The sequence below is a fragment of the Mobula birostris genome, chromosome 4 (assembly GCF_030028105.1).
Source record: "Mobula birostris isolate sMobBir1 chromosome 4, sMobBir1.hap1, whole genome shotgun sequence".
NCBI classification, from domain to species: domain Eukaryota; kingdom Metazoa; phylum Chordata; class Chondrichthyes; order Myliobatiformes; family Myliobatidae; genus Mobula; species Mobula birostris.
In genome coordinates this window covers 4431984-4444353 of record NC_092373.1, presented here as the reverse complement: position 1 = coordinate 4444353, position 12370 = coordinate 4431984, and positions in this window count along the sequence as shown.

The following is a 12370-nucleotide window of genomic DNA, read 5'->3' as shown; positions in this document are numbered from 1 at the left end:
ATGATCTCAGGTAAGGTCAGTGATCATTTATTTTTTTTCCATGGCTATCTTAAATATTGTGTTGGGCATTTCGCCATATATTGTCTCCTTCTGAATGGTTAGTGACCTGCGTGGTCTCATTCCCAAAATCAGGTTCAGCATTGTCCCTCCTTTAGTGAGAGTCCACATACTGATATACCCATATGCAGTGTGACTACAAGAGTTTTAAGGAGTCTGACAAACCTGCGACGAAGAGACTCCCAAGGTTTATCCACAAGATATGAATCATGTGTAAAATGGATATTTTATATTTGTCTGGATATGAGCTACTCTAACAATGATGTGAACTGTCGACACTATTGATATAGTTGGAGTTCCTTTGTTTGAATAACTCCACCTTCAACAGTGATGGTTTTCATGAGCATTATGCAATGATTGCCGTTAAATCAATTGATTTCTGTTGCCAAAGTTATTTCAAAATAAACTGTCTAAGACAACAATCACATCACCAAATATAAACGCTACAGATGAAGGGTTCTGCTACTAATGTAGTTTCCCTCCAGTTGCTGTGCAATCCTGTCCTGAAGTTACTTGGGATCATTCTTGGGAACAGCTCAGTTAATTAAGCTCATCAACTCTACTGGGACAAAGGCTGCTGACAAAGTTTGTAAAGGCTCTCAGCTTTGGGACAGTCTTTCAGGTAATCCCCAGGTGTATCCCCTCTCATTATAGATCCTTTCTCTCCCAGATTTCAGGATTTTGTTGTTTCTGTTGGCGTTTCTCTAGCTCTGGACATTTTCAGGATGGGTTTGCTAAACCAATGACGAACCCTCTTTCTTTCGCATCCGGGCTTGGGAACCTCAACTGCAGAGGTTGAAGATCAGAAGTTTGTTCATGATTTCACAGCAGGACGAGGGCGATACAACGCCAAGTCTCAGCATTACGTTGTAAAACGTAATTAGGAATGGGCTTGAGAGTAACGTCCTGATGCTGAAAATGGGATGAAGCATGTTTCAATTTTAAAGTTTTAATTTTTCCATACAGCGGTTTGAGGATGCCTGGAATGATTTGCCAAAAATGGTGGCGGAGGCTAAAATATTAGGGGCATTTAAAACCATCTTGGAGAGGCACGTGGATGAAAGAAAAATAGAGGGTTACGGGGTAGTGCAGGTTTAGTACATTTTTTAAGGCATATGAGACGGCACAACATCGAGGACCCAAGAGCCTGTACTGTGCTGTAGCAGTTGAGTGTCTAGTGCCTACTGATCGATTAAATAACTTACCCGAAGGAATACATGCGTAGACTATTTTCTAACCGATATAAAACTCGAAAATTCAGAGTTGCAAAATGATTTTACAGGCCTTGTGTGGGTTTCGGTAAAGCTAAACCGACAGGGTTGAGTCGGTGGTGAGGAGAACAAATGTAATGTGAATCTTCGGGAGAGGACAAAGATATAAAGGTGTATAATGCTGAATATATGAACAAAGATATAAAGGTGTATAATGCTGATGTTTTATATGCATTAGTCAGGCAGAGCAGACTTGATTGGCCGAATGGTTTAATTCTGCTCCTATGTTTATGGTCTTGTGATAACGTTGACTTTGTTCCGGTGTCGGCCATTGCGACCTAACCTGCTCACGATTAGAAGTTTTCTCTTACGTTGTTTCCTATTTGCAAATGTGTACTGTTCGGATCTCTGGAGATAGCGAGAAATACTTTGTTGATAATGAGCCGAATGGATACTTAAATGATTGATTATTGGCAGTTAACTTCATTTTATTTAATGTGTTGTGACAGCATTTTCTGCAATACACTCAGGAATTGTCTCTCACTTTTCAGAATCCCCTTTGCCGCTTGATGAAAATTTCGGAGAAGAATATGACGATATTGAATAAGATGTTTGAAGAAATGCGAGTTACAGTCATTAAGATTAAACATTTTTTGGTCTGTTTTGTAATTCATTTAATGTAAAGCTGTAAATGGAATTCAACCTCCTCTGTGATTTGAAGTGAGATCCTTCCGGAAGTCGAAAACAAAGCAAAACTTCTGAACAGTTTGGCAGATGCCGGTGATGCAAAATGTTAAATGGTTTTAAATTGAATTTAACGCTGTCGGTAAATGTCTCGCATTTTTACACAGCTAATCCTCTAGCACGTTATATTTGGTTTGGTTTATTCAACAAAAGATGCAGGTTTTCTGACTATTGTTCTTATAATGTATGCATTTGTCCTTGAAATACATTTGCTGAAGTATGTTACTTGTCTCTTGATTATTTTTTTTGAATGGGCGACCGTCTCAAGTCCAACACGCCTACTGGGGCATAGGCTGCCGTGAGTCTTTCGCCAGAGTCCTCTGTCATGGGCCATGATTTCAAGTTGTTCACAGATTAGCCCATCTTCCAGGCGAAGATCCTTGCTCTTCCAGGGATGAGATCTTTGGAGCTTTTATTGGTGTTTGTTTAGCTCTCAGTTTAATTACGAAATTGGGTTGTTACCACTACATCTAACACTCCACCTTTCGGAGCCGCGCTTGGGACTTTCCATGTTCTGATGGTGTCATAAGTCCGGGAGCGGGTGGCGGACCCAAATGCAAGACACAGACTCCGAAGTACTAGGAACAGGACAGGACTAGAGAGTAGAGTTAGGGACGTGAATGGCTACAGACAAGGAGCTGGGACAAGAACACAAACTTGGGCTAGGACATTGGCTAGACAAGCGGGAGCAGGACAAGGGAATTGGAACTAGGAGCCTGGACTTGGACTCCGAGCCAGAGACCGGAAAAGATCCCCAAAACCTGGGTCTTGACTCGCCGTCGGACCCCGGAAATAGGCGAGGATATGACGTGGCTAAAGGACCGGACATGGCTTGGGTTCCTCGAGGCTTGGGTTCTTCGTGGCTTGGGTTCGTCGAGGCGAGGATATGACGAGGTTTGGGTACTTCGAGGCGAGGATATGACGAGGCTTATTTTCGGACTTCGAGCCAGAGACTGGACAAGGACCCAGAAGCTGGGTCTTGATTCGTGCTCGGACTCCGGAACTAGGCGAAGACATGATGTGGTCTTGGGAGACAGGAACCTCGAAACACAAAGCCGGAAGCCTTAACTTGGGGAGGGCTAGGACATTGGCTAGACAAGCGGGAGCAGGACAAGGGAACACTTGAACACAGAGCCTTGATCTGGAGCACGGGAATACGTAGCCTTGGACTTGAGAGACAGGAACATGGACCTCCAATGATAGTATGAATGATGGATAAAATTGTGAAGTATCTTTACTAATTGTCAAATGATGGGTATCTCATTCTGCTGTTATTTATTTGTTCATAGTATCCCCACTTATAACCCACAAAGGTTCTCTATTACTTCTGAGCTTCCTGAAAATAATGGAGTTTTGAAGAATGCTGTCAAATTTTGGTGTGATAATCAAATTTTGATCTACTGTTAAAAAAAACTGGAACTAGTTTACAGTTGAGGTAAGTAGAGAACAACACATTTCAAACCAGTCCTTATGAATCACAGCCGGGCTTGCCGTTACCTCTATTTTATTTCTTTCCGAAGAATCCAGCATCTGTCAACGGACAGAGCATTTTGCATGAATACACATCACAGTCATGGGGGATCTTCGCTGCTAACACATAATTAAATGAACAATACTATAACGTTAATCTTTCGTGCTTTATGGCATCATGCCGTTCTAATAAATGAGTAATCTTACAGACTGCAGCGTCGGTGCTGCTCTCCATGTTCGCTCGGTGTAAGACAAGCTGGATCGCTTTCACTAGCATGTCATGTGGAGTGCTACGCATTTTGTCATGGGGGGCGCTGTTGGTGGCGGACGCATATGCAAGACACAGGCACTGAAGTGCATTACTAGGAACAGGACAGGTCTGGAGACTAGAGTTAGGGGCGCGACTGAATGCAGATTAGGTCCTGAGACAAGAACACAGACTGGGCTACATCATTGGCTAGGCAAGCGGGATCAGGATTAGGAACTGGGAACTAGGAGCCTGGGCTTGGACTCCTAGCCAGAGAGTGGACAATGACCCAGAACCTGGGTCTTGACTCGGGTTCGTACCAGGGAACTAGGTGAGGACATGACGTGGCTACAGGACTGGATATGGCTTGGGTTCCTCGAGGCTTGGTTCTTCGTGGCTTGGGTTCTTCGTGGCTTGAGTCCTTCGTGGTTTGGGTTCTCTGAGACGAGTCCCTGACGAGGCTTGGGTTCCTCCAGGCGCGGACATGCAGAGGCTTGGGTTCCTCGAGGCGAGGACATGACAAAGCTTGGGTTCGGACTCAGAGCCAGAAACTGGACTAGGGCCCTCTACCTGAGTCATGACTCGGGATCGGACTCCGGAACCAGGTGACGACAGGACTGGGCGAGGCTACAGAACAGAACGAGAGACTCCTAGGCAAGACGAGGAAACTCCAGCACAGGACGACGCACATGGGCAGGACGAGGCACATGGACAGGGCGAGAACATGAATCATTGACTTGGTCGAGGGAGACAGGAACGCAGAGCCTTTGTCGAGGGAGGCAGGAACGCAGAACACAGAGGCTTGGTCTGGGAGACCGGAACGCAGAACCTTGGTCGAGGGAGGACAAGAACGCAGAGACATGGGAACAAGTCTTGTGGTCGTGGCTCTACACAGAGTCAGGACCGCTTCTATGGAGCAGGACGTAGGGCCGGGACTCGTACACAGAACACAAAGAGACGGATTAGTACAATGTAGGGGCAAACGGTCGGACCTACCTAGCGAAGGCGTAGACAGTGAGACCGTTCCCAACACTAGATAGCGGCAAACGGCTGGACCTACCTAGCCAAGGCGTAGACACAGAGACAGTTTCCAACACTAAGTAGCGGGAAATGGTCGAACCTACCTGGAGGAGGCTTGGATACAGAAAAACAATTGCAAACAACGGCAGACATTTTCTGATCCTGACACAGCAAGGCACCGGCCTTGCTCCGACGGTTGAACTTGAAAGTGGTGCAGGCGAAGGTTGCAGGCTAGGCTTCAGGCGAGGCATGGCAAGGATACAGACACTGGTTGCAGGGCAAGGCTTCAGGGGGAAGGAGCCAAGAAGGGATTCAGACAGGGGGTTTTGACGGGAACGATCCAGCAACTGAAGCTGAACCAAAGAGCTATTTATGTAGCCAGCCCAAAATGTGAATCAGCTGCCTCAAGTCGAGCACCCAACAGAAAAAAAAAAGGAAAAGCCAAAAACCTGGAATAAGAAATGACGGACCGGACTGTGAACCGGAATCCGGACTTCACGGAACGGACCATAACACATTTGTTCTTGCGGAGCATGGCCTAAGCACACATTCCAAGCACCAATGATTACAGGCTCTGGTCTTCAGGGATCTCGGCTTTTCATATGACTGTATATTTTACTGCTTATTTTATTTGATGTGCTAGATGTGCTTTGAGCTTGTTGTGACTATTGGCACTGTGTTTTGCACCCTGGCACCAGCGGAAGGCTGTTGCTTTTGGCCGTATTCGAGTGTATGACTGAATGACAGTTAACCATGAACGTGACCCTGAATTGAAATCGCTAACTTCAGTAAATTTCATAATCATGTTTTTGAAAAAAAACAAAAGTTTGGTTAGTGCAGAATTTGTGAAATGAGCGCGAGAAAGCATCTTTTATTAATTTATAACTTGAAATGACCTCTACAGACGCCTGTAGCAATGAATTCCGCAGACTCACCACTCAATGTGGAAGAAATTATTCCTCACCTCTGTTCTAAATTGATGCCCCTCTATCCTGAGGTCGCGTCTGGCCGCAGACTCCTCACCATTGGAGACATCCCTCCACATCCACGCTATCGAGGCCTTTGAACATTCGAAAGGTTTCAATGAGGTCATCCCTCACTCCTCTGATTTCCAGAGAGTATAAAGGCATCCGTTAGTCTTGCGAGACCATGGATCTGCGCCTAGAAAGTCTTCACTCTCCAGGGCGCAGGCCTGGGAAAGGTTGTATGGAAGACCAACAGTTGCCCATGCTGCAAGTCTCACCACTCCACGACACCAATGTTGTCAAAGCGACGGGCATTAGGACCCATACAGCTTGGCACCAGTGTCGTCGCACAGCAATGTGTTATTAAGTGCCTTGCTCAAGGACACAACACGTTGCCTCGGCGGCTCGAACTCACGACCTTCAGGTCGCTAGTCCAATGCCTTAACTACTTGACCACATACCCACACTTCCAATTAGTACAGGCCTCTTTATATGACAATCTTTTCAGTCCCCGGAATTGCTTTCAGGAAACTCATTTGAACCCTTAAATGGTGTTATTAGATCGAGGCCCAAAACTGCTCACAATTCTCCAAACGAGGCCTCGCTTGTGCATTATGAAGTTTAACTTGATATAAATGTGTCTATATTTTATTTATCTTGAAATTAGCGGAGACCGACCCTGTCTGCAAATGGAGAAGCAGCAATCTTGTGCTGCTCTTAGTTCTGATTCTCTCCCCGTAGTTTAAACTTAGAATTTAAAATTTTTGTTTGCTGATTCTTGAGGGGGAACAATATGTCTATGTCTACGATAGTGCGAAGAACTTGTCTGAACCTAGTGACAAAGGTAATGGGAAAGGAAAGATGCAAAAGAAAAGATCCGATGATATGCCACCATGGTCTGAAGATATCTTTCGGACACTGAATTCAATTAAAGATCAGACTGGGTCAATTAAAGACCAACTGGAAAAGAATAGTAATCAAATGATGTTATTTGTGGTAAACTTAAAGACTTGGAAATTCAAGTTATTAAACACAAACAGGAATTGAAGATAACAAAGCAAAAAATGTTTGAAGCTACAACCCGTTTCGAAAGATATCAAAATAAGATTATAGACCTGGAAACTAGATCTCGCAGAAGGAATATACGAATTGTTGGGCTGCAAGAATCAGCTGAAGATGGAGAGTTAACTGCTTAACTTGGTAAGCTTTTTCATACATTACTAACTACCATATTATTACAGCCGCCTGCTATAGAAAGAGCACAGAGTGTCATGGTCTGGTCCGTGAACTCCACATTCCGGTTCACGGTCCGGTCCGTGGAGTCAGGATTACAGGTCTTCCAGCTGTCCCTCGTTTGGTTGAGTTAAACATAGGCACCTGATTCCCATCTTGGGGCTTGGAATATAAGTGACCTTGGGGTCGACTGTGAGCTGCTCGTATGTCTTGTCAGTCTCCCTTGGAGTAACCTGCTGATGGAAGGCTCGTAAAACCATTTATGATATCTGGGACTGGTTGGAGGATCACCGTTTTATGGATTTTTGTTGCCACTTGTCGAAGCAGTCATCGTGGTATGGATTTGGCCGTTTCTGTAGCCAGCCAAGTTTTCTGACTGCCGCGAGACTAAGTGACACCCCGGATTGAACTCCTTTCGTGTCGTTACCTATGTTAGGTAAACCAGGCCGTAATTGCCGTTACTCTGCGGTTGGTTCTGTCCTTTTCTGTCTCTTGCCTCCGTCGGGTTTACAAGGCCGATTGCCGTTACCCTGCAGTTGATTCTGTCCCTCCCTGTCCTTGCGTCCTTGGGGTGAGGTTCTGCGTCCTGCCCAGGAGAAGCTCCAAGAAGCCAAGACTCGAAGATCCCAAGCCAAGCTACAAGAACAGAAGCATCGACGATCCCAAGCCAACTCCAAGAACCAAAGCCTGAAGTCCCCAGCCTGCAGCCAGCTTCAGGACCAAGACCCCAGCCTGTCTCCAAGCTCCATCCTCAAGACCAAGACCCTAGTCTGTCTCCAAGCTCCAGGCTCAAGACCAAGACCCCAGCCTCTTGCCAAGCTCCAGCCTCTAGACAAAGACCCCAACCTCTCACCAAGCTAAAACCTTGAGAACCAAGACCCCAGGCTGTTTCCAAACTCCAGCCTCTAGAGGCAAGACCCCAGCATCGAGCCTCGAGATCCAAGACCCCAGCCTGTCTCCAACCTCCAGCCTCCAGAGACAAGACCCCAGCCTCAAGCCTCAAGCGAAGACCCCAGTCACATCCTGTCCTGTAGCCACATAATGTTCTTGCCTAGTTCTGGGTCCTTTTTCAGTCTCTGGCTCGGAGTCCCAGCCGTGGTTCTAGTTCATGGTTCCTTGTCAGGGTCTCCTGTGCCTATTCCATGTCCTAGCCCAAGTCTGCGATCATGTCCCTGCTCCTTGTCTGAATCCTGTCACGTCCCTACTCTAGTCATGTCCTGTTCCTGCTACTTTAGTGTCCGTGTCTTGCATTTGGGTCCGTTCTCAACAGCGCATTGTGACACACAGATCTTTCACTTCGGAATTTAAAGATCCAAATAAACCAAGATCTGTTTTTGTTTGTTTTCATCACTTTAAAATTAAAGATCAAATAAGGAATCTGAGCTCCGTTTTATGAGGATTATCCGAAGGCGGTAATGGAACAAAGATCAATGTTTGCTCTGGCGATGAAACAGGCATATGAAAAAAAAAATGTTTTCTTCTTTGCGTTACCCGACAAGAATTAAAGTTCTTCCTCCAAACTCTTCTCCTCGTACATTTATTGATCCAAAAGCAGCACTGGACTTCGTTCAAACTGTGCCTGCCGCCGCTAGAGACGCAGCTATTGAATGAACTATCTGAAAGATTGTTCGGTTAACTATATATTATTCGCATTTCGGAAAGAAGATTCATTAAGATTAGTTGCATATTCCATTGAGAGACTAAAAAATGAAGATAAGCAGATTTGTTCAGTATTGCATATTATTGATTGTCTTCCTGAAAGAATAACTATGGTTCGATTATGACTGTTTAAACAGTTACTCGGACATTCCACTGAGAAAAGTACATAAAGGGATTTGTTTTTTTTTTAACCTAATATCTGGTTTGATGTTTTTTGTTTTCCTTTTTTGTTCCTTTCGTAATTAAATAATTGGTATTTTTTTTCCTGCTCATAGGGTTTCTTTTTATACCTATATTTGGGAGGGTACAATTACTTAAGATAATATTAATTAGTATTTTTGAAAATTTAGCTGGGTTAAATATGCTATGAATTTTGAATTTCTGAGCTCGTCATGAAGGGACCAACTACTGTTAATGTAGCTGGAAGTCAGAAAAGCGAAGGGATCGATCACTCTTCTGGGAGTATTCCAATTTCCACTTACCCCACCCCCATCCATTGCAGCAGCATAGGAAACATCCTCCCCATATCCAACTTATCTACTCATTTCGTAATTCAGTGGGTTTCAATGAGATCCCCCCCCCCCCACACACACACATATTTTTCTAAATTCCAGTGAGTACAGGTCCAAAGCCGTTAAACGCTCCTCCGATGTTAACACCTTCATTCCCGGAATCTCCTCCAGACTCTCTCCAATGACAACATGCTCTTTCTGAGACATCGGGCTCAAACCTGTTGAAAATAATCCAAGTGCTTTCTGACCAGTATCTTATAATGTCATGGTCCGGTCCGTGAAGTCCGTATTCCGGTTCACGGTCCTGTCCATAGTTCCTTATTCCAAGGTTTCCGATTTTCCACAGTTTCTGTTGTAGGCACATGATTCTGCTTTTGTGGCTGAGGCATCAATACTTCTGCAAACCAGGGATTCCCTGCTGGACTGTTCTGTTCCCCTCCCTGTCTTCCTCCCACATCACCGCCCCCCCCCCCCCCCAACCCCTTGCTTAACTCTCTGCATGGATATCTCGCCTAACTCTCTGCCTGGACACCTTGCCTGACTCTCTGCCTGGACACCTCGCCTGACTCTCTGCCTGGATACCTCGCCTCACCTTCTGCCTGGATACCTCGCCATCACCACTCTGTAGTTCAATCGCTAATGCAGAGATGGAAATGTCTGTCGCTCTTCGATGTTTGTCACTTCTTGTCCTCGCCTCCGTGGCTAAGACAGGCCGTTCTGCCGTTGCCCTGCGGGTGGGGGGATTTTTCTTGTCTTGTCCTTGCCTCTGCGGGGTAAGTCATGCCGTTCTACCGTTACCCTGCATTGGTTTCTGTCTTGTCTTGTCGTCCACTCCGTGAGGTAAGTCAGATCGTTCTGCAGTGGCCCTGCGGTGAGTACCTGTCTTGTCTTGTCTTTGCCTCTGTTGGGTAAGTCAGGCTGTTCTGCCGTTACCCGACGGATGGTCCTGTCCCACCTTGGTGTGGGGAATAAGTTGAGTTCCGGCTTGTCTAAGTATAAGTCCCAGTTCTATCTCTATGTACTGTCCTGTCTCATGTTGGTGTCGTGTTGAAGATGAGACAAGGCTTTTCGAAGTATAAGTCACGGCTTTATGTTGATATACAGTTCCCAGTCAGTCTCTGAGCTCCAGCCTCAGAGTTATCAGCCTGTCTCCAAGCCTCAAGAGCCAAGACCCCACCCTCTATCGTCAAGAGCCAAGACCCCACCTCAAGCCTCAAGAGCCAAGAGTCCAGCCTCGTCCTGCCCTATAGCCAGTAGAATAGAGTGATCTAGCGATAATGATGCATAGTTCTCTGAAGGTGGAATGTCATGTGGATACGGTGGTGAACAAAGCTTTTGGTATGCTGGTCTTTATAGACCACTGAGTATAGGAGTTGGGATGTAATGCTAAATTTGTACAAGGCATCGGTGAGGCCAAATTTGGAGTATTGCGTCCAGTTTTGGTCACACAATTATAGGAAAGATGGCAACAAATATGGAGAGAGTATAGAGAAGATTTACTAGAATGTTACCTGGTTTTTAGCACCTGAGTTACAGAGAAAGGTTGAACAACTTGGGACTTTACTCTTTGGAGCGTGGAAGATAGAGGGGGCACTAGATTGAGGTGTTTAAAATTATGAAGAGGATAGATAAAGTTGACTTGGTAGGCTTTTTTTGCATTGAGAGTAGCGGAGATTCAGAGAACAGCACATGAGTTGAGAGTTAGGGGGCAAAAGTTTAGGTGTAACACAAGAGCGAACTTCTTTACTCAGAGAGTGGTGGCTGTGTGGAACGAGCTTCCAGTAGAAGTGGTAGAGGTAGGATGGATATTGTCATTTGAAGAAATATTGGATAGGTATATGGACAGGAAAGGAATGGAGGGTTATGGGCTGAGAACAGGTCGTGGGATTAGGTGTGAATAAGCGTTCGGCACGGACTAGAAGGGCCGAGATGGCCTTTTTCCGGGCTGTAATTGTTATATGGTTATATGGTTATATGGTTATATAAATGTAGGAAACAAATAAATGTGCTAGGTTTTCTAAAATTGACCCTTTCTATCTTAGTCTACAAACTTATCAGTCACTCCTCGCAAGTCGTTTTTCTGGACTCCCTTCTTCGTCAGCACTACTTACTCTTCCACCTATCTTCGTGTCGTCTGTAACCTTGGTCGGAGAGTCATCAATTCCGTCATCCTGTTAATTCATATGTAACTGTATAACCCCCACAGTATCCATCACACCCCCAACCTTAGTGTCATCAGCAAATTTACTAACCCATCCCTCCACTTCTTCATTCAGGTCATTTATAAAAATCACGGAGATAAGGGGTTCCAGAACAGATCGCTGAGACACACCACTGGTCACCAACCTCCATGCAAAATATGACCCGTCTACAAACACTCCTTGTCTTCTGTGAGCAGGTCAATTCTGAATCCACATAGCAAGGTGACCTTGGATCCCATGCCTTCTTACTTTCTTAATAAGGCTAGCATGGGGTACCTTATCAAATACCTTGCTGAAATCCAAATACACTACGTCTACTGCTCTACCTTCATTAATGTATTTAGTCACATCCTCAATAAATTCAATCAGGGTCGTAAGGCACGACCTGCCTTTGACAAAACCATGTTGAGTATTTCTAATCATATTATGCCTCTCTAAATGTTCATAGGTCCTGCTGCTCAGGATCTTATCTATCAACTTACCAACCACTGAAGTACGACTCACTGGTCAATAGTTTCCTGGGCTATCTCTTCTCCCCCTCTTGAATAAGGGAACAACATCCACAGCCCTCCAATCCTCCGGAACCCCTCCCGTCCCCATTGATGATACAAAGATCATTTCCAGAGGTTCAGCAATCTCTTCCCTTGCCTCCCATAGTAGCCTTGGCACACCTTATATAGTCATATAACCATATAACAATTGCTACACGGAAAAAGGCCATCTCGGCTCTTCCAGTGCGTGCCGAAGTCTTACTCTCACCAAGCCCCACCGACCTGCACTCAGCCCATAACCCTCCATTCCTTTCCTGTCCATATATCTATCCAATTTAACTTTAAACGACAACATCGAACCTGCCTCAACCACTTCTGCTGAGTAAAGAAGTTCCTCCTCATGTCACCCTTAAACTTTTGCCCTTTTACGCTCAACTCATGTCCTCTTGTTTGAATCTCCCACACTCTGAATGGAAAAGCCTATCCACGTCAACTCTATCTATCCTCCTCATAATTTTATAAACCTCTATCAAGTCCACCCTCAACCTTCTACGTTCCAA